The sequence below is a fragment of the Theropithecus gelada genome, chromosome 5 (assembly GCF_003255815.1).
Source record: "Theropithecus gelada isolate Dixy chromosome 5, Tgel_1.0, whole genome shotgun sequence".
In the NCBI taxonomy this organism is placed as follows: domain Eukaryota; kingdom Metazoa; phylum Chordata; class Mammalia; order Primates; family Cercopithecidae; genus Theropithecus; species Theropithecus gelada.
Window position 1 is genome coordinate 108,950,392 of NC_037672.1, and position 23,089 is coordinate 108,973,480.

Consider the following 23,089-nt stretch of genomic DNA (forward strand, 5'->3'; position numbering starts at 1 on the left):
GTTCTCTGTATTTCCTGGATTTGAATGTTGGCCTGCCCTACTAGGTTGGGGAAGTTCTCCTGGATGATATCCTGAAGAGTGTTTTCCAACTTGGTTCCATTTTCCCCCTCACTTTCAGGCACCCCAATCAGACGTAGATTTGGTCTTTTTACATAATCCCATATTTCTTGCAGGCTTTATTCATTTCTTTTTCTTCTTTTTTCTTTTGGTTTCTCTTTTCGCTTCATTTCATTCATTTGATCCTCAATCGCTGATACTCTTTCTTCCAGTTGATCGAGTCAGTTACTGAAGCTTGTGCATTTGTCACGTATTTCTCGTGTCATGGTTTTCATCTCTTTCATTTCGTTTAGGACCTTCTCTGCATTAGTTACTCTAGCCATCAATTCTTCCACTTTTTTTTCAAGATTTTTAGTTTCTTTGCACTGGGTACGTAATTCCTCCTTTAGCTCTGAGAAGTTTGATGGACTGAAGCCTTCTTCTCTCATCTCGTCAAAGCCATTCTCCATCAAGCTCTGATCCGTTGCTGGCGATGAGCTGCGCTCCTTTGCCTGGGGAGATGCACTCTTATTTTTTGAATTTCCAGCTTTTCTGCCCTGCTTTTTCCCCATCTTTGTGGTTTTATCTGCCTCTGGTCTTTGATGATGATGGTGACCGTACTGATGGGGTTTTGATGTAGATGTCCTTCCTGTTTGATAGTTTTCCTTCTAACAGTCAGGACCCTCAGCTATAGGTCTGTTGGAGATTGCTTGAGGTCCACTCCAGACCCTGTTTGCCTGGGTGTCAGCAGCAGAGGCTGCAGAAGATAGAATATTTCTGAACAGTGAGTGTCCCTGTCTGATTCTTGCTTTGGAGGCTTCCTCTCAGGGGTGTACTCCACCCTGTGAGGTGTGGGGTGTCAGACTGCCCCTAGTGGGGGATGTATCCCAGTTAGGCTACTCAGGGGTCAGGGACCCACTTGAGCAGGCAGTCTGTCCCTTCTCAGATCTCAACCTCCGTGTTGGGAGATCCACTGCTCTCTTCAAAGCTGTCAGACAGAGTCCTTTGCGTCTGCAGAGGTTTCTGCTGTTTTTTTGTTGTTTACTGTGCCCTGTCCCCAGAGGTGGAGTCTACAGAGACAGGCAGGTTTCCTTGAGCAACTGTGAGCTTCACCCAGTTCGAGCTTCCCAGCGGCTTTGTTTACCTACTTAAGCCTCAGCAATGGCGGGCGCCCCTCCCCCAGCCTCCCTGCTGCCTTGCCGCGATATCGCAGACTGCTGTGCTAGCAATGAGGGAGGCTCCGTGGGCGTGGGACCCTCCCGGCCAGGTGTGGGATATAATCTCCTGGTGTTCCTGTTTGCTTAAAGCGCAGTATTGGGGTGGGAGTTACCCCATTTTCCAGGTGTTGTGTGTCTTAGTTCCCCTGGTTAGGAAAAGGGATTCCCTTTCCCCTTGCGCTTCCCAGGTGAGGCGATGCCTCGCCCTGCTTCAGCTCTCGCTGGTCGGGCTGCAGCAGCTGACCAGCACCGATTGTCTGGCACTCCCTAGTGAGATGAACCCAGTACCTCAGTTGAAAATGCAGAAATCACCGGTCTTCTGTGTCGCTCGCACTGGGAGTTGGAGACTGGAGCTGTTCCTATTTGGCCATCTTGCTCCGCCCCTCCACTCATTTTTTCAATTGACATTTATTTTAAAACATATTACACTTTTACCTAATGAGATAACCAAATTAAAGTTTTTCATTTACTGTACAAAACCCCAAAATTATCAAAACAGAGTATCAAATTTATTGTCATTTTAAGTATATGCACTTATTTTAAAGAAAATAAAATTACTCACTAAAACATTTCCCCACTCACTATCAGGAATATGATTATATCTTTATTTTCCCTACAGGCTCTTCAAACTCAGAAACGGTGAAATAAATATACTTCTTTCATGAGTCAGATATTTGACTTAAAGACTGTACTTAAGGATTGTGTTAATGCTTCCTTCACCCAAGTGACCTGAACCTTTTAGTAAATTCTGTCCCTATATTAGTTTTCATAAGTCAGGAAACATTTTCCATATGTCATGAAGCATTATCCAAAGGGAGTTCAGAGCCACAGCACTCATACTTTATCACCGTCATGTTGACTGAAATGAAAGCTCTTCTCAGTGATAGCACCCATCTGAGAGGTCAGACAAAAGCATTTTTGGCACACTATTGTTCTCTCATTGGGTCAGCCACCTCCTTGGACTGAAATTGTTTCACAATCTTTATTAAAATTATTATAAAAGAACAGCTGAAAAAATAAACAAAGAATCTTATTTAGTGTCATCAAAGAAAAATTATCTGTCCTAGAGCAATATAATGCAATTTAACAGCCAAAATGAACATAAGCAGAAATAAGCAGAGGCATTAAAAATTGCTGAGGACCACAGAGTGCATCACTTTCAATAAACTTAAAAAGCAGCAAAGAAAGAAAAAAGAATGGAGATTTGGGAGGCTGAGGAGAGTGGATCACTTGAGGTCAGGAGATGGAGACCAGCCTGGCTAACATGGTGAAACCTTGCCTCTACTGAAACAAAAAAGAAAGAAAAAAATATTAGCCGGTTCTAGTGGTTTCATGCCTGTAATCCCAGCTCTCATCTACTTGGGAGGCTGAGGCTAAGACCAGAGAATTGCTTAAAGCTGGGAGGCAGAGATTGCAGTGAGTGGAGATCCGCTACTGCACTCCAACCTAGGTGACAGAGTGAGACTCCTTCTAAAAAAAATAATAATAATAAAGAAAAGAAAAAGAAATGTCAAAATTAGAAAATTATTAATAAGTTGGAAGAGAAAAACTGCTGTGGAAAATTATAAAAGCATAGCAATGAAGGTAAAAGTAAAATTAAATAAATTATATAAGGCTTAAGTAATTAGAATAGAAATCAAGGTTGTATAAATTCTACTGTGTTCTTATACATTAAATGTTCTTACACATCAAACAATGTATGTTTACATATATTTAATAAGTAAAAATAAAGAGAAAATTAGTTATTATGTGTTCAGAATTTTTAGCCCTAAATTCTCACAAGCGTTTATAGAATATGATTGGCAAGAACCAATTTGCATGGGCATTATCTTTGACTAGTGAAAGCATTCAATAGACATGAAGTTTGTCTATAAAAAAATTATCTATAATGCCCTTGGTATTGTTTATAAAATAATTTGATGTCATTACTATATCAATTTGAACATTAGCGCTCAAAACAGGATTAGTAAAATAGATTAATTAGATCATACATGATTTAATTAAAAATTTTAATCAGGAAATAACACGTTTAATGAAAAATGCACAAATTAGGAGGACACGTATTCTGTTTAACAAATGGCTATAAATAGAAAATAATACATTCTAGATTTCTATGTTAAACTATAGGATAAATTATTTTTAGAATGCATGCATTCCATGTGTAATATCCAGCATACTATGATTTCTTAAATGTAACTCTTTTTGTTATAATGTTTGCATAAGCAAAAGAGTATTTCCTTTCTTGTCCTTCACTATTTCTGCTGTAGTTTAATGATGAGCAAAATTCAGATAATGAAAATTGTTCTTACTCATGGGGTTGTAAGCTAAGTAAAATAAGGGTAAGAAATTTATCCCTCGAGTCCTCTAGATTAGAAGTGCAAATTTGATTAGCAAAACATATACCTGACAATAAGTATGTTAGGCTGCCCTGAATGAAACTATTATCCTCAGAGACTAGCTGAGAGGCCTGGTTAAGTTTCAAAGAATATAAATTATAAATTAAAAGACTTTAACAATACAACTATTTTTAAAACAATCTTAATTAGTTGAATATTTTTTAACCGTCTCACTGTACTGCAGCTGTTCTCAGGACAACAGAACTCTGCATATTGACAAAAAATGTAGCAAAACAAAATTAAACTACCTTACCTTAGGTAACAAGTGACAAAAAATGAAAATAAAAGAATGACAAGTAGGAATATGAAAGAATTTAATAGTATACACATAAAAACTTGTTTAAAAAGATAGCAAGCAACAAATTAGTAAGAATGTCCCATTATATAATTCATAAACTTTTACCTCTCACATGCAAAAAGTATGTTTCAAAAGTTATTATATGTCCTCAAATACATAACTTGAAATTTTTGCTGAGTAGTAAACATTCTCTGGGTCTTAGCTCAAAGACATAAAAGATTTTACAAATTATGCCTATGTTCCAAACAATATAAATTCTGCCTTATATGTTCATGAACTCACAATGCAAAATAAGTATTTTCCCCACCATGTCCAATATTTTAATTGGTTACTTGTCTTTCATCAGCACTAAAGTTTTTAGTGCCTCACTTTGCTGATTACAAGGATAATTGGGCAGCTTTTAACATACAAAGCTACAGAGTGGAATTCTTTAAAGTATTTTAAAAATGCATTTAAAATGAACATCTGTGAAGATTAATCTATTTTGCACTAACTTTCTAAATCCACAGAGAAGTACTTTTTTAAGAAACTTAACTTCCTTGAAAGGCAAGGAAGAAGGCTCATGGCCCAAATCTTTCTACAAGTGAGGAAGTTCTTTAAAGACCAAAGGTTTTATTTTTAGAATTTGTGCAAATTTTTCTTTCTACTCCTGTACATATATGTGGCTACCAGCTTTCACTTTTATGCCAGACACATTCCTAATTTGAAAAACATAGTTGTACAGCAATGAATGAAATGCCAGCAAATTATGTCTGCATAAGTCTTTACATGAGTTTATATAAAGCATCAATTTAGTAATTTTCAGTTTGTTCAGCAAAGACAAAACTAATGATCTCATGTAAGAAAGAAGGAAATTTACACGGGAAATTTGGCAATGTGACCTACGTTAGTATTCTATGGCTGTGTAACAAATTACAACACACTTAGGAACTTTAAAAAACTCAAATTTATTACCTTAGAATTTGAGTCAGGAGTCCTGGGATAAGTTAATGAGGTCCTCTGCTCAGGGTCTCACAAGGTTGAAATCAATTAACAAGGCCACAATCTCATCTGAGGCTCAAAGCGCCTCTCACAGGCTCACAGGTTGTTGACAGAGTTCAACTTCTTGTGGTTGTAGGACTGAGGTCCTGAGGTCCCAGAGACTGCCTGCTGTTCCCTGACATAGAGTGCTTTCACAACACAGAGATTTGCTTCTTCATGGTGAAGGAGAGACTGTCTCTGCTGCTTTGAAAAACTGTCTTAAAGGGCTTGCCTGATTGGGTAAGGTCCACCCAGGATTTTCTTTTTAATTAACTTGAAGTCGATTTATTAGGGACATTAATTACACCTTAAAAATCCATTCACTTTTGCCTTATAACTTAATCACAGGAATGATATTCTATCGTATTTACAGGCCTCATTCCCATATATGGGGAAGAGATATATGGGGTGTGTATACAAGGAGTTGGAATCTTGGGGGATATTTTAGAATTCTGCCTGCTACCTCATGTTTCTGAATCATTTTAAAAATGATTTTCATGATTATGTTTTCATGAACATAAATTAAAAAGAAAAATTTTACTATTATTTCAAATGGTAAAATAATATAATGATTTGCTATACATTATTATGCATATGGTTGGTTGAAGTATTGCCTGTATAATATTGTTAGCCAATATAATTTTCATAAGAATTACTCATTTTACCACTGAAAAACTATTTTTCACATTTCCTGTGGTAATATAGATAGATAGATGATAGATAATAGGTAGATGATACATAGATAGATATCTAATAGATAGATACATAGATAGATGACAGATGGATAGATAGGTGATGCAGACCATACTTTAACTGAAACAGACAATAATTAAAGCACCTATTAACTCCTATGCAATGTGAACTTTTTAATAGTGCTTTCAAAAGTTTCTTTCTGATTAGGATTCTTTGAATTTTAAGAATGGTCACTAGACTGTAAGGGAAAACATATACTTAAATATCTGATACTTAAAGTATCTGATGTTTCATTCTTATAAAGGTGATTTAGAAGAAGAGGCAAATGTTCTTATATTTCATATTGAATATGTTATTCTGTTATTCTTAGTGATAGAAGAGGCAAGCATCAATTATGCATATCTTGAATTAAAGCAAGAGGACATAGTCAAGCCCCTATCTGTAACAGAACTTTTATGAATGTGATATTTATCTATGTAGAATAGAGAAAATCTTATTCAAAAGCAATCACAAAATCAAAGAAAATTAAAACAAATGCCAAATTAATATTGATGGGAGAAACTAGATACAGAAAGCAAAGACAAAATTCTGTATCCCTGGACCAACTTCTGATCAATTACATGTAGTTTGTCTCACAGAAGGTAAAGCCAGACCTCCAGAAGTATAGAAAAGCATAAAGGATGTTTTAGCAAGAGCAGGTAAATGATTACTTGTCACTGTCCTTGAGTGGCAGATATGCATTAGGTGGCAGAAACATCCTGCTAATTGGCACAGAAACACTGCATGTTGACTTGTATTGAATTGTTCTGTCTTTCTATACCATTCTGTATGTGTTGGGTGGTAAATTCTGGAAATCCTTACGAATCTCAGTGACCACTAATTGGTTAGATTCTCTATCAGAAGAGATCTAAGAATAATCTCCAAGGACAATGAAAAAGTGGGAAGAAATGTGAAGAACTTAGGAGCAGTGAATGTTCTAAATTATTTTTTGAGTAAAAATGTTATAACTTTATGAAGAGAACCAGGGATCACTGATGTAAATGACTGAGTACTAAGAGAGTGTAAAAGAATTGGGTAGATACCTCGCTATGCTTCACAGTACCTGAATGACTACCTTTTGATTAGTAGCAGTGACAGCAATACTTTTGCTTGATATGCCACTTATTGGTTTATTTTTTCTCAGCCCCAAATTCACCTGTTTTGACTGCTCAGTGAGAATGAATCTGGGCCCTTTAATTTTGCTTTCCTTTTTCATCTGTCACGGAAGCTTTGTCAACATAGGGCTCTGAGGAGTCATTGCCGGAGGTAAAGGTTTTGTTTCCCAGTTCTGATTTTCTTTCTCTCTCTCCAGGCTTCTACAACATACTTGGTTTCTTCAACAGCACTCGCGGCTTCTTCAGTGCCTAGCGCCTGTGGTGCAGGTGCATATCAGCCAGCAGCACTCAGAAACCCAGTAGCATCTTCCAGCATTCCCTCCTGATTTTGTATGTTTTTTTTTTTTTTTTTCCAGAGTGCCTAAGGTAAACACACCTTGTGAGCAGCTTTCCTCAGCACCCTAGAGGGAGAATTTTCTGCAAGTTCTGCCGGCATGGCACCACAAGACTTCTCTGTCACCCAGTGAGCATGGCTGTGCTCACAGGTCTGAACTGCAGCTCTGAGAGGCAAACCAGGAGGACCTTTCTTGGATGTTCCATCTCAGCTGCTTTTTACTACTAATTCTGTATTTTTTCAGTTCCCTTTTATTAATATTAACCAATTCCTTGTTGCTTCAATCCCATTATATTAATTGCTAATAATTCTTTAGATTAAGCTTTCTTGTTATAATTACTTGTTTTATCTGTCTTGGTTGGCCCCAAACTGATACACCTTCTAATTAGTTGACTATTAGGAAAAGGCTTCCAGCTGCTGTACCGAGTAAGTTTTTCACTAAGTATTTACTGTGTATTATATTTGTGTCAGGTACTAGGGATATACAGCAAACAATATGGATGTAGACCCCATCCTAGCCCACAACAAATTTAAACCCTACTTACACAGATAGAATGTAAACAGGACATTATAATACATTCTGTTATGTCCTGGTGGAGGCATAGTACATACTGAATTGAAAGGAGAAATGACAGGATGATAGAAGCTGGAACGTTATATTCTTAGTCATATGGAAAGATATTATACTTCTGAATAGGTGTGTGCACTATAAATAAAATCAAAGAGAGAACGTTTCAGAAAAGCAAAACAAGAAAGTATTTTGTGAGCATCAGAACGTTGGATGATGGTATGAGATCTCTCAAGCATGATGAGCTTCCTGGCACTAAAGTATTTAAGCAGACACCAAATAGTCATCTTATAGATTTAACTTTGGGTCAAATGATTTTCAATGCACTCTTCAACCTTTTGTTTCTATGACTATAAAACTAAGTTATAGTTACTTTATCACAGCATATCTGCTTTTTATCCTATGCACCACAGCCCACCCAATTTTATTTTATTCTGCCTTTATAATAATTATAAAACTAAAGAACTTATTCTCAATTTCTTCTTAAACCTTGTTCAACACATAGAATTTCCTATTGACAGATGTTATTCAAATCAGTCTTCTAATTTCTTTATAATTTCTTGTCGTACACATTCCATACTTGTCTTTTGTATATCTGTGTATCAGGTCTTCCTATGCTCTGTAACAAAGCATCTAATTTTTCAGTGGCTTCTAATAATTTGTTTTCATTCTTGTAGTGGTTACGCTAGAGATTGTCCTATGCATTCCTAACAACAGCATAATATAAATTATTTTCTCATTACCTAAATAGAAATACTTGAGTCTTTGAAACATTTAAGTGTTCTCTTCTACCATTTACATTTTTGTTGTCATACATTTTAGAAAAACACAAATTGAGGAACTGTGTTTTGGTCAAAGCCTTCTCAGTTACAGATAAGAGATTTTAGTAGGGTATCCAGAACTGCTACTTTTGCTCAATTGTAGGTTCTGGGCTATCCCTGTGTTTCAAGTCAGGATAGTAGCAGTACCCAAATTATTCTTGAAATACAGAGCAGTCCCACTTGCCAGGGATAGTTCCAAAAACTTTTTACACTTCAGCATATTAATTATTTGATATAAACCTCAGTGAAATCTGAAATTCCCTGAGACTCCAGATTGTAATGAGTTTTTTTAAACTTTCAATTTTCATTCCAAGAAGAAAGTGAGTGTCTAGAAAACGCCATTGTGAACCCACATATAGAGGAAAAAATGGATGATTAAACACTTTTGGGAAACTACCATTGGAATATGATCTATATGTATATACATGTTCAGTTAAAACCAAGTTGTTCCAATAAAGGAAAGGTTTACACAATACTTTATGAAAAGCTATCTGTATTCCCAATGTAGACCTCCCTGACCTACTGCCACTCAGGTTATCCTAGATTAGGGGAGCCCATAGTTCTTAACCATGACAAGTGTAGATCCATGCAAGAGTAATAAGATCTAGAATGACCTCTTGCTATCTGTAACTGTAACTGCATCCCTCAAGGTTGCCAGTGGTCCATCATGATTAGAAATATTAAAATACGTGTCTACCTGCTTTTTTAAAAAAAAAAAAACTTTACTTTCCTCTCAGATACAAAGTCGAGCTGCTGTATAAGGGGTTGTGGAAATGAATGAATATTCCTTAAGTTCTAGAAATTGTGTTGGGCACATTTATACATTATTTCAGATAAACTTGGCTTAATATGCAAAACAGATATTATCAACCCCTTCCTATAGATGAACAAACTAAGACAGAAATAAGTAAAGTGGTAAAACCAGAGTCTGAACACAGATCTCTCTTGACCCCACATTCATAGCCAGTCCACTTCATTAGCTGGCCTTTCTATTTTGATTTGTGATTGTTACAGAAAAAAAACAAAATTGTTAAAAGATTATGGTATATGTCTTGGTATGAAGTTAAAGATTTTATGTTAGACTTGTTAATTTTTAGGATTGAGCTATAGCAAACAGAATGGATGTCATTAAGCATAGTTAGTGTAAAGTGAGTCTAATTTTTTCCCAGGAATGGTAGCATATGTTTTGTTGCTCAGCGAAATTACTGACCATGCTCTCTTCTGAGTCAGGGACATATTCTAAGATGTATAACTTTGTTTTGATAAACTTCTAGCAAGAAGAATTAGCTGTGCTCTCTTTATCTGGTAGTCTGATAGCATTATCTGTGGGACTTTTTTATGGGGCAGATGTGGGTATTTTGCTTCTTTTAATAGGTTATGCCTCAAGCAACTGTAACTCTTTTTCCAATTATCCTAATAGTGATTTCCAAAGACATAAAATATATTAATTGTTAAGGCTGTCACTTACTCCACATTGCCCTTGGCATAGAAAGTGATAAGAGAATATACATTAAAAAGCATCTAAATGTGTGTTCAAGTTGGAAACTCTTAATCCTTACCCATTAAGGAAAATTGTAGTGATTTAGTGGGGCACAGATCACCACCTTAGGAACACACAAGTGAGTGAAAGATTGAGGATTATATCGTAAAAAATGGGGGAGGTAAACTAACAGTTTTCAGGAAAGAATCCTAGGGCAAACTTAAGAAATTTTTAGAGAGAAGCATTGCTAACGGCATTAAAGCTTTTGATAAATTAGTAAGAATGACCCAGGTTAACCCATAAATTAGCTAAGTCAACTATCAGTGTTTTTCATGGGAGCAACACATAGCCAGAAAACAAAATTTCAGTTTTGATTTGTAGGCTCATTTCTGTATGTTCAAAATGTATTGGAGTTTTAAATCATCTTCCTGATATACTCCACATTTCTTCTCCTATACTTCTAACATATATTGCTATGCATTTTATCAACATCCATTCTCTCTGAATACTTTTTATTTCTTAGCATATTTTATTTCAGGCATACTCCTATATGATGTACATTTATTTTTCTTTTAAACTACATATAACTTGTAGCATAATCTAAATAGAAGAATCATAGTGAATGTTTCCAAAATGTTAATACTACTTATAATTTATGGATATCTTTCTTATAATACAATTCCTAACCAGCTCCAATCCATTATAAACAAGGTATAATAAAATATATATGCAATTATATAGATTAAAAATAAATTAATATTTTACCTTCACTTCAGAGTATTTTTAGAGATTTTAAAACATCATTATGTAATGAAATTTTGTTTAAAAGCACTGGCCATTTGTGATTAGAAATTAGATTTCTGATCATTTAAGAAAGTTAAGCAGTAGTATCTCTTTTCTATGGTTCCAAGAGTTCAAGTCTCTTCAGAAATTCAAAATGTCGTGTAAAGGTTATAAATTTGGTCATATAGCATAACTTAGTATTCCCAAGAGAAGAATTAAATTAGAATTTCTTTCTGAATCTACTGACATGATAAGTCCAAAATATGACACGCTGCCCTTGTTCATTTTCTTGCATTGTTGAGATTCACTTAATTTTATGTCATCTATCCGCATTCAAATTTGAGGGAACATTGTTTTGTTTAGATTACCATTGCATTTATGAGCAGTAGGTTAATGATATTTCTATTTGAACATAGAATTCCTTTCATTTTTATTATTTCGTGATCCTATTTATTCAGAAGTTAATTGACTTCCTTAAAAAAATTTGAGTAATCAGTAAAAAATAGGCATGTTGTGAACATTTCTTGTTATCAACTCTCTGAAGATAATGTTAGTAGGCCTATTTTACTATAATTAGACTAAATTAATTCAAGTCAATTAATGAAAGACAATGGAGTCCATAGAGTATTTCCACATAATAAAAATGAAATTCCAAGTTAAACTTGAAAAAGTTTGGTTGCTTTAAAATACTATAGCATTCAGGCATATAGAGATTTGCTTGAAACCTGGGAGCATTATTGCTGTGTATCCTCTGGTTATGACACACACAGTGATACCAGGTTCAAACTAACACCAAATTGATTAAGTGTGTGGAGTCTTCATGAAAATGTTCAGTACACATAAATATTCGGTGAGCTAAAAAATATTTTACATCTGGAACTAATTTAAATAATATAAAACAGCATTTTATTTCATTTCATTGGCTATATATTGCAAAATTAAAATAATTTTTCAAAATCAAAAGAATTGGGGAGAGAATGGAATAAGAAATAAGAGCCTTTAAATATTCTAAAGTAAAGCATCTCTGTATGAAACTAACCTTCCAGTATTAACCATCTTCTGTGTGTGGCTTCAGGTTTCAGATTCCACTAATTTGAAAGAGCATCAGTCTACTGAACAACGGAGAGAAATGTTTTTTCAGAATCAGGATGTAAACCCTCTTTTGACAATCTGAAGTGTGATTTTCCCAGAGGTAATCCATTTCAAATCAACATGACTACTCATTTTAATTAGTTGCAGGCAGTTTTGTAAATTAAATTCCCTCTTCTGAAGTCAAAATTCCAGAAAGAGAATGCTTTCATTTTGCTAATTGCTAAATGAGTTTCCAGGACAAGGTAGAATGAAGGAAGGGGTTTCTAATCACAGGCACACACCTGTGGCTGTTGATCAGCATCTTAGTAGGACTAGAATGTTACCACATTGAGTGTACATGCTTGCAGTTATCTCTCAAGCCATACTAATAGATTCAGTTCAAATTAAAGATAATTATTTTTCTCCCTTCAGTCATATGCCTTTATGATTCTGACTTGAACCGGACATATGTGACGTTATTTGAATTAAAAGTATGATCTAATAACCCAATACAAGACCTGATGTTTTAAAGTACAGCATTCTAATCCCTTTTGTGATATTCACTCCCTTAGTGGCCTAAGGCAAAAACCTTTGTCTGGGTTTCAAAGACATATGAAAGTACGTGTAAACACAGAAATCACACACACACTCAAAAACCCCTCTACCTCAATCAAAGCAAAGTACTTGCTTGACATTCAATTCACATCTGAAAGAAAACTTAGAACTGGTTTCTCTATAAAAGTAAAATTTTTGAAGCCTTCTTCGTACCTGAACATCTGCAACATCTGCTATCCTTGGAAATGCTTTAGGCAATTCTCGGAAGGATTCTCAAGGAGAGACTGACCCCTGGAGGCGGACAGAGCTTTCTTTTGGCCAGACCTGGCTTTTGGTAATTCCCAGATATCAGGTAAAGAACTCTGACAAATGAGGATGAGATTCGTGGAAAATTCCAATGTGTACCTCACTTGCCTCCCTACCTTCTCTCTCCACATTCTCTAAAGTATTTGAAGACAAGGTAATGAAATAATAGGTGGTAGAATACAAATATTTTTGAAATCACAAGCCACTGAACTGTAAACTCCATGAGGGCAGAGATTTCTTCTATTTATCTTTATAACCTCATCTCTTGGTGAAGTGCCTTGGACTTAGCACTAAATAAAAGTTTGTGGAAGGATTAAATGAACAATTTAATAAATCTCATCTAATTTCTTTATTTTACAAACATTAAGTAAATTGCACAAGGTCCTATACTTAGCAGAAGACATGAATGTTGGCCGAACATCCATCAGAAACAATATGGGCAGGATGAAAGTTTAAAAACATTTAGCCTGAGAGAAGAGTAAGAAGCAGCCCCATGGAACAGAGAGTAGCCATAGTTATTTTATGTCAGCCCTCAATCACTGCCCCCCTCGTTTCTATCTTTGGAGTGGCTTTGATGATTCTTTTCAGAAGGAATCCATAAACTTCACTGGCTTCATATCAACATGAAATGGGAAGGGGTGGGGGAGGTACTGCTTGCTCTGTGTGGCTCTTAAGCTTTAGGCAAAAACACAGTCATGACGAGAAAACTTTAGCTTCTCCAAGATTACTCCCTATTGACCAATGACTCAAACTAGTCTAAGATATTGAATATTGTTAACTGACATTACCTGTGGTAAGTCATAGTTTAAGTATTATTTGATCAGTTACTTAAACTTTAATGCTAATAAATGAATCATATAAGAGAAATTTTGGTTGTGGAAAGAACACAAGTAGTTTTGATCACTAAATATTTGTTAAGGCTTTAGCAAAGCAAAGGCAGAATGGTTTCCCCTAATAATTCAATATATGATATCCCCCCAAAAGGATGAAATTAGTAAAAAAAAAAAAAAAAAATCATTTTATTTTATTTATTTTGTTTTGTTTTAACACCATTTGAAATTATATTGTGGGTAGGGCTCTGTATTTTTCTTTGCTGCTTAAGGTCTCTTACGAGCTCATGAAGGTACCCATGTGTTTAGTGTGATAGCATTTAAAAAAAAAAGGAATAGATAAGACTTTATAAACTTCATTATCCTATTAGAACCAATCATGCTTTCTCTCCATTTAAGTTATGCTCTAGGGAGAAGTCTTTAAGTCGAGAAAAACTCACCTGCAAATCTAAGCTGAACTTCTCATCTTTCTTGTCCCACAAATATATAGTCTAACTTTTTATATACCTCTAAATTCTTGCTTCAAACTCTTAACTCTTCAAATATCCTCAATCCTTACTTTGTAGACTAATTTACAATTAGTCTACAATGACAGTCACATTCATTTCTTCTCTTTCTTGAGAAAAAAGTTTCTTTTCTGAGTATAAAAGTAATTTTATGCTCCAGGTATAAAACAAAGACAATTACAAAGAAAAAATAATTCCTAATTCTACTACCAAAGAAAACTAGTACTAACATTTTATAAATTTTATTCTTGGATTTAATTGCCTATACTACATATTTCTTTCCAAGTTTGCTTTTCTCACATAATACGATGCTTTTCCCTCATCCATAGGATATGTTTCAAGACTCCTAGTGGATGCCTGATGCCACAGATAGTATAGAACACTGGATATATTATGTCTTTTCTTACATATACATACCAGTTAAAAAGTTTAATTTATAAATTAGGCACAGTAAGAGATTAACGGCAATAATTAATAATAAAATAAAACAATTAGACCAATATAGCAAAAGTTATGTGAGTGTGGCCTCTCTCCCTCTCCCTCTCTCAGAATATCTTGTTGTATGTAATATTTTCAGACCGTGGCAACTGAAACCACAGAAAGCAAAATTGCAGATAAGAAGGAACTACTTTATAACATTTTGATATTTTGATACTTTTGTTTTAATGCTTTCTTGTTGGCTTTTAACTTCTTTTGTTTTTCTAACTTTTTAAGTATTGAGTGCATTAGTGAATATGATTTTAATTTTTATAAGGTCTACTGGTGGTACTTTATTTTTTAAAAAATATTTTAAATATATTTATCTAGTTACCAAAATCATGAATTATTTATATTATTTGAAACTATACTAACCTATTTTCAGCTCTTCCTTTCAGCTCTTGTCACCATCTCTCCTCATTTTCCAGGTTTCATTACTTTAATTAAGGAAATGATTAAAAAGAGCATCACTATCAAAATTTTATTTTTGATTATTTTCTATTTTTAAATATATATTTTAAAATTTGCAATATATTTAAGAAGAAATTTAGAAGTATCCCACCTTAACCCTACTTGACTAATTTAAATGAATGTCATCATAACTTTTACTATAAGTTTACCTCCTGTGGTTTCTTAATTTAGATTTAGCTTCTTAATGTTTGAATGTACCTTTAAGGTTTTCTCCTGCCTTTTTGATGGTAAGCATCTTTGTGATTGAGATTGAGTTGTTTTTTTTTTTTTTTTTTTAACCCATTCTATCTACAAACTTAATTGCAATATCTTCAATTGTGTAGCTGGTCAATCCTTCTGTTTCAGGTATTTTTATTGTTGTTATTGATGATCTTTCTTTCCCTAGAGGAATTCAAAGATAATACAGCAGAAACCAACTTTCATTTATTTCTCTTTGACATCTTTAAATAAGCCTCAGGGGAATGTATAACCCACTAAGACTGGGCTAAGACTCTTCAAGCCAGTAGAAATCTTGGCTCATATGCAACACAGAGATGTCATTTTCCTCTCCCCATGCTTAGCAGATTCCTGCTTCCCTCTTTTCCTTTATGGGCCACTATTTATTAGCTCTGCGTTTAAAAGATAAAAAGAAAGTTTTAGAAAAAATCTGATTTCAATGATTGAAAGGTCAGCCAAAACTTATAAAAACAGAAATCTTATTTAATGCTCCAATAATACTATTATATTGCTATTAAAATTTTATTTATATATAATCCTACTTAACTTCAGTATACATTGTTTTCATATCATGAGGTTGTTTTTAATCTCGGCTAACTTTTTATTTAGTGTTTTTTCTTTCTATTTCAAAGAACTACAAAGTACTAGTTTGTTTTTATACTGCTATAAAGATACTACTTGAGTAGTATCTTTACTGAGATAAAATAAAGATCTTTCCTTTATTACCTGAGACTGGGTAATTTATAAAGAAAGAGGTTTCCTTGACTCACAGTTCTGCATGGCTGAGGAGGCCTCAAGAAACTTACAATCATGGCAGAAGTTGAAGGGGAAGTAAGGCACCTTCTTTGCAAGGCATCAGGAGACAGAAAACTAAGAAGGAACTTCTAAACACTTATGAAATCATCAGAACTCGTGAGAACTCACTCACGATCATGAGAACAGCAGGGGGAAATTGCCCCTATGATCCAATCACCTCCTTCCCTCAATATCTGGGAATTACAGGTCCCTCCCTCTACAAGTGGGAATTACAGTTTGAAATGAAATTTGGGTGGGGACACAGAGCCAAACCATATCACACAAACCCTTGTTTTATATTTCATAGATTTTATAACAATTCTATAAAATCTTTCTACAATCCCCATGTTATTTCATTTTATGAGGTCTGTTTTTCCTTTGAGTCTTCCAAATGTCAGTGCCATATTCTTATAATCAAGTATGTGTAAAATATATATTTTCATGATGGATTATTTCTTATTTATTCTGAAACTATGATAGCTCTCATTAAATAAATTAGCTCAATCCTCAAAAATTATCAAAACCATATACATATAAATATGTTAGTCAATAGAATATGGAGACTGACTTGCATCCATTCTCTATGCACGTATTTGACATTCTTAGATATAAGGCTGTAAGTGAGGCAGAAACACACAACTCATTCCAAATCCAATCTTCGGAGGCATGCATCTAGTGAAATTTCCATGTCCTGAAATGAGAGCTTCTTTCACCCAATTTCTTAGAACCCTGTGTTTGACAACCAATTCCTAGTTTTCATCATAAATTTTGTATGTAGGGCATGTACTCACAGATAATACACCAGCAGAGAGACATAGAGTTGAGGAATAAGAGAAAAGAGAAATAGAGGCAGAAGGCTGTAGAAGGGGCTTCTGGAGTTTTTAAGTTGGTTCAGAGCTTGCATTTTGGGAACAGAGAATTGATTGTGGGAATAGTGAAGAATATTCCCATTCACTTTCAGGTAAGGAGGTTTGTTTTTATCCTGTAGTGCAGTATGATTCGTGTTTTCAATCCAGTTATATCAGCCTTGCTGCTAGTGGAAATTCTTCCCTAATTCTGGCATTAGAATAACATTCAGCACTAGCTTTCAGTATCATTTTAAGTTTACTAATTTTGATGCCTTCTTAAACATTATAGTAGGAATTAGACAAAATTACATCAGGAGATACTAACCACCTTAAATTAGAATCTACTCTACCATTAATTTTTCATCCCAAGCTGGCATAAGTGAAAAAGGAAATATATTACCTCACATATATAGAAGTTCATGCATGGAGTTTTCATGTACGGCTAGTTTATGAACTCAAATGATGTATTTGGTTCTTGCATTTTCCATTTCCCAGTCTTTCATATCTACTTTCCTCTGTTGATTTTGTTTCAAGCAGAATTTTCTATGAGTGGCACTCAGAAACTAAATTTAAATTCCTCTCCTATGCCAACCACAAAATAAAACAAACTTTTACCTCTGAGATCACTGGCCACTTTGAGTCAAGTGTCCATCTGTGAACCAATTTCTGTGGTCAAGGTGATGTGGAACTTTGACCAGCTCTGGGTCAATCAGGGCATCAAAGCTGAAAACCAAGAACTGAGCCAGTCCCACTCAAAACACATGAAGTCCAACACATGGAGATAATTTTGAAAAGGAAAATGAAAGTAGATTTTCTTGACAAATGTAATTTACTAAACATTTGTGGGCTTACTTTCTATTTGGATTCATTGTGTTCCATGAGCTAGTGACTAAAGACAGAGATCCTGCAGAATCATGGTCCTTGAATCTAGAGCCCAGCAGTGTCTAAAGACTAAGTTTCTTCTGCTTTCCACTCTTCTCAGAGCAATATGCAAATATAGCATAGTATATGGTGGTATAGTCAATCTGCTTCATTATACCATGGTGCATTTAAATTTATGACACTACAATGATGGCAATTGTTCTTTGATTGGAAGAGGAAAAATAGCAGGAAATACTGGGGAGGCTTTCTTCATGTCCCAGCATTATCACACTTTCACTCTTATCTTTCTGCCTTTGCTGGAACTAACTATAGCTGAAGCATAGATTTCAGTTTGTTTTTTTTTTTCAATTTTCCAAGGATTAATGCTATTGGATTCTAATCCATATAGATTTGCTTGTTCACAAAGAGAAGAAGCCTCTGAAAGTTTTTCTACCAAATTCCTAAAACTCCAGCCCCGATTATTATATTATCTAGGTTCCAAGACAGAGCTGACCATTTAATGAATGGTATTGCTACCACATAATCAGCATCGCAGAATTCCTAGCCTAGAATGGAAGGATACTCATTGTCCTCTATGAATGCTGACTCAGTCAATTTTACATTATATACCCTATTACCTTATTACTCCATGAACTGAGCCCCATAAGGGAGAACTGTTTCACCATAAAACAAATCTGAAATACTATTACTTGAAGAGAGTGACCCAATTCTGGACAGACAAAAATGATGGCTTTACAATATAAGCAACTACTATGTTAAGACAGTGTGATAAAAGAAGAAAAAATAACACAGGCACTTCACAAAATAATCTTCAGTCCAGTGTCTGTGTGAAGAGAGCAGAGGAAAGGGAGCAGCCATAACACATCAGAATTTTACATGGCAAAGGAAGGTGAATGTCTTAAGAAAAGTGACAGTAGAGGAGGAAAACAGTAATTGGAGAGAATTACAAAAACGTTATATCAATGAAAGCATTTGAGAAAACTTGTAAAAGTGTGCAGCCTTTTGAAAGTAGTGTAATGACAGAAAAATCCCTACATGCTGAAAAGACAATATGAAAACGTAGAAAACCATGAGGGCATTTTCACATCCAATTGTGTCTCCTGGTCTTTGTTCAAAAATCACAGGTCACCTATTCTAACTCCTTTTCAGCTGACAATAAATCAGTATCTTTAAAAATATTTTATATACTTTTGCCTCTCTAAGGCAAGCAGATCAACTCTCTTCTTTATGGGTATTCCAAGAAAAAAAGCAAAATTTGCATTATACTTTCCTTAAACAAGAAGATATTCATCACTTTTAACTAACAGGACATTTTACAAGAGGAATATTGTATATCTCAAGCAGTTCACAACTGTGACACGCTTGATCAACTCTTAGACCCAGTATTCCTACATATCTCATCTTTTTGTCTTTAACACACTATTATTTAAACATCAATATTAAGGGCTTCTCAAATATTGTGCCCTCACATAGAGGGTTACCATATAGAGCTATCTATGGTCTTAGTTCCAAGAATGCTGACCAATTGCTTGTGTTTGGGTCTCTTTTATAATTTCTTAAGAACTAGCTCTACTGAAATAAAGCAACCCAGAGGTTAAAATGTAACTCTTTAATCTACTCCTGGAAGCAAAGAGAGTCTGAGAAACCCTTCCACTAGTTATTTCGGAAGCAGGACTAGCAGAAAACACAGAGTCAAAATTAACAACAAAAAAGAGAGTTCCTGGTTCTATATTTGCTAATGAAACAACTCCCCAGCACTTCTGTGGACTGAGAAGCAGAACTGACCACAAAGTACAAAAAGAAAACACAGAAGGCAGGAAAGAAGGCCAAAAAAAAAAAAAAAAATCTTATCCATCTTAGGCCAGGCACCCACAATGGTAAATGCCAAGTATGAATGTGTACATGTGCATATATGCATGACTAGAGAGCAGAGGCATGTTCACAAAAAAGGAAGAGGCAAGTTTGATTAAAACTTACAATGCAGAGAAGTAGAATTATTAGAAATGCAGCTAGAAAAGTAGGTAGTGGTCATGCTGGAAAGGATTTTTGATTCTCAGGTGAGAATTTCTTTCTTAATTTGGGGGAAAACATAGAACCTTTGAAAGTTTGTGATTAGGGGACTTAATATAATCAGAATTACCTATTGAAAGATGACTCCAGTAATGAACTACAGAAGTAATCCCAGCACTTTGGGAGGTCAAGGCGAGTGGATCACCTGAGATCAGGCGTTTGAGACCAGCGTAGCCAACATGGCAAAACTCTTGTCTCTACTAAAAATACAAGAAAATTAGCCAGACATGGTTGCACACACCTGTAATCCAGGCTACTCAGGAGGCTGAGGTAGGAGAATCACTTGAACCCGGGAGGCAGAGGTTGCAGTGAGTCGAGATCGCGCCACTGCACTCCAGCCTGGGCAGCAAGAGGGAAATTCTGGGAAGAACAAAAAAAAAAAAAAAAAAAAAAAAACCAGAAAGATGATTCTAGTAATGGCATGTGGGTAGATTGAAGCTGGAGGAAATAGAAAGTGAAAATAGTCATGCACATAATTAAAGGAAAGGTGAAAGATGGCCAACTGAATGTAGTCAGGTGGAACAGCTGCCACCAAGGGACTGAAATGACTGGCGCACTCCTAACAGATCTTCAGAGGGAAGGCACCAAGAGTGGACAGAGGGAAGACACAGAAGCTTGGCTGAAGGGGGAGGAAGCTGGGAACCCTGCCTGAGACTACTGAGCACTGGGATTCAGTCCTGGCCCCCAGTGAGTCCAAGGGAGTGAGTGAACTGAACAGGCAAGGAGCAACCCACTCTTGTCAAAGGCCTCTGTAATCCTAACAGGAGGAGCTCTTCAGCCACAACACTCAAGTTGGCAAAGAGAGCTGCTTAGACAAGCAGTAGCGGCAGCAAGCCAGGTGATGCAGAACTCAAGAGACTGGTGCAAGAGCATGTGTAGCAGAACATGGCCAGGAAAGGATAATTCCTAATCTTGATTGCTCTCACAGGAGACTTTAGTCCTAGGAGAACTGTCAGACTAAACTCTGCAGGGTGGTCTTCCTCATCAAATGGGGTCAGTACAATCTGAGCACCCCTTGATCTCCTGGCCTCTCCCAGGGCCGGGACTGGCCATGCCTGCTTGCAGGGCAGCCTTGGGTTCCCTGGAGGCCCACGTGATAGCTATTGCACTGGTGGACCATGCCTTCACCGGCAAAGAGCTCCAGTGGGGCAGCTCCCATGGCCACACACCAACTCACTTGTTCACTTCTCACATTTCAGCTTTCCCTAAGACCACGGCATACCCCCACATTGCTTTGCCTGCAGGTTTGTGCATGGCAGATTTTGCTTTCCTTGCCCCACCAGTGCATGCACGTGTGTACATGCACCCTGCCCTGCCACTGCTGCTGTGGGATTATAGTCTGCCCTGCTCCCCCTGTATGACTGCCATTGCAGTTGGAGACTTGGCAGGCATAGGGCAAGCTAGCCCTGCTTTCACCAGTGCCCTGCCCTTGAACCAACACTGCTGCGAGAATGAAACTCTGCACAGAGAACAGTGGACTTGTTCCTACCCTGAGTAACCACCCCTGCCTATGGCCCACAGAAAGGGCAAAGAAACCTTTGTCTGCCAGCATCCTGCCCTTTTGTTAACACCACCACCAGCACAGTGGCACACATAGTCACCAAAGAGCCATCCCTGCAGCTGTGCTGCCCCTGCCACTATGGTGAATACCTGCATGGAATCAGGCACCCTGGCACCCACTAGCACCCTGCTGCAACAAATGAGCCTGTACCCTGCCTTGCTGCTGCTCGTGCTGCTGCTGGCACATGCTAACAAGGACCAAACCTGCTGCCACCACACTGTCAAAGGCTTTCACTAAACCACCCATTGTAGTGTAGTGACCAGAGGCCTGATAGAACCTTGGGCAACCCAGTGCAGTGGATTTCTAAACTCAAGAAACCAGAGAAAAAAGTTCAGACCCAGTACAAGTCCTCCAGAGTTATAGTATACAGTCAGGAGTTGGGAGCTGAGTGTTGGCCCCTTAAAACCTTCCAGAAATAAATTCAGTCAGCTGAATCCACCTTATATCACAATCAAACCCCCAAAGTCATCAATAGGATTAAAAAAATCCAAAGATCAGCAACCTCAAAGACTGAAGAAACATCAGCCCACAAAGATGAGAAAGAATAAACACAAGAACTCTGACAATTCAAAAAGCAGAGTACATTCTTTCCTCCGAAAAACCACACCGCCTCTGCTGCAAGGGTCCTGAACCAGACTGAGAAGGCTGAATTACAGAAATATAATTCAGAATATGGATAATAATGAAGATTATTGAGATGCAGGAGTACACTGAAACCCAATTCAAGGAAGTTAAGAATCACAATAAAATCACACAGAAGCTGACAGAAAAAAAAAGCTAGTATTAAAAAGAATGTAAATGACCTGAAAGCACTGAAAAACACATAACAAGAATTTAATAGGGGCCAGGCGCAGTGGCTCATGCCTGTAATCCCAGCACTTTCAGAGGCCGAGACAGGCGGAGCACGAGGTCAAGAGATCAAGACCATCCTGGCGAACATGGTGAAACCCCGTGTCTTCTAAAAATACAAAAAATTAGCTGGGTGTGGTGGTGGATGCCTGTAGTCCCAACTACTCGGAAGGCTGAGGCAAGAGAATGGCATGAACCCAGGAAGCGGAGCTTGCAGTGAGCCGAGATTGTACCACTGCACTCCAGCCTGGGCGAGAGAGCCAGACTCTGTATCAAAATAAATAAATACATAAATAAGAGAATTTAATAATGCAATCACTAGTATTAATAGCAGAATAGGCCAAGCAAAGGAAAGACTCTCAGAGCTTGAAGACTGGCTTTCTAAAATAAGACAATCAGACAAAAATAGAGAAAAAAGAATGAAAGGGAATAAACAAAACCTCCTAGAAATATAGTATTACGTAAAGAGACTGGATCTACAACTCATTGGTATCCCTAAAAGAGACGGAGAATGGAACCAACTTGGGAAACATGCTTCAGGATATCATCCATGAGAAATTTCCCAACATAGCTAGAGAGTCCAACATTCAAATTCAGGAAATGGAGAGAACCCCAGTTAAGATACTTCACAAGAAGACCATCCCTAAGACACATAATCATTAGATTCTCCAAAATTGAAATGAAAAAAAAAAAAAGTTAAAAGTAGCTGGAGAGAAAGGTCAGGTCACCTACAAAGGGAAGCCCATCAGACTAACAGCAGACCTGTCAGCTGAAACTCTACAAGCCAGAAGACATTAGAGGGGTATATTCAACTCTTTTTTTTTTTTTTTTTTTTTTTTTTTTTTTTTTTTT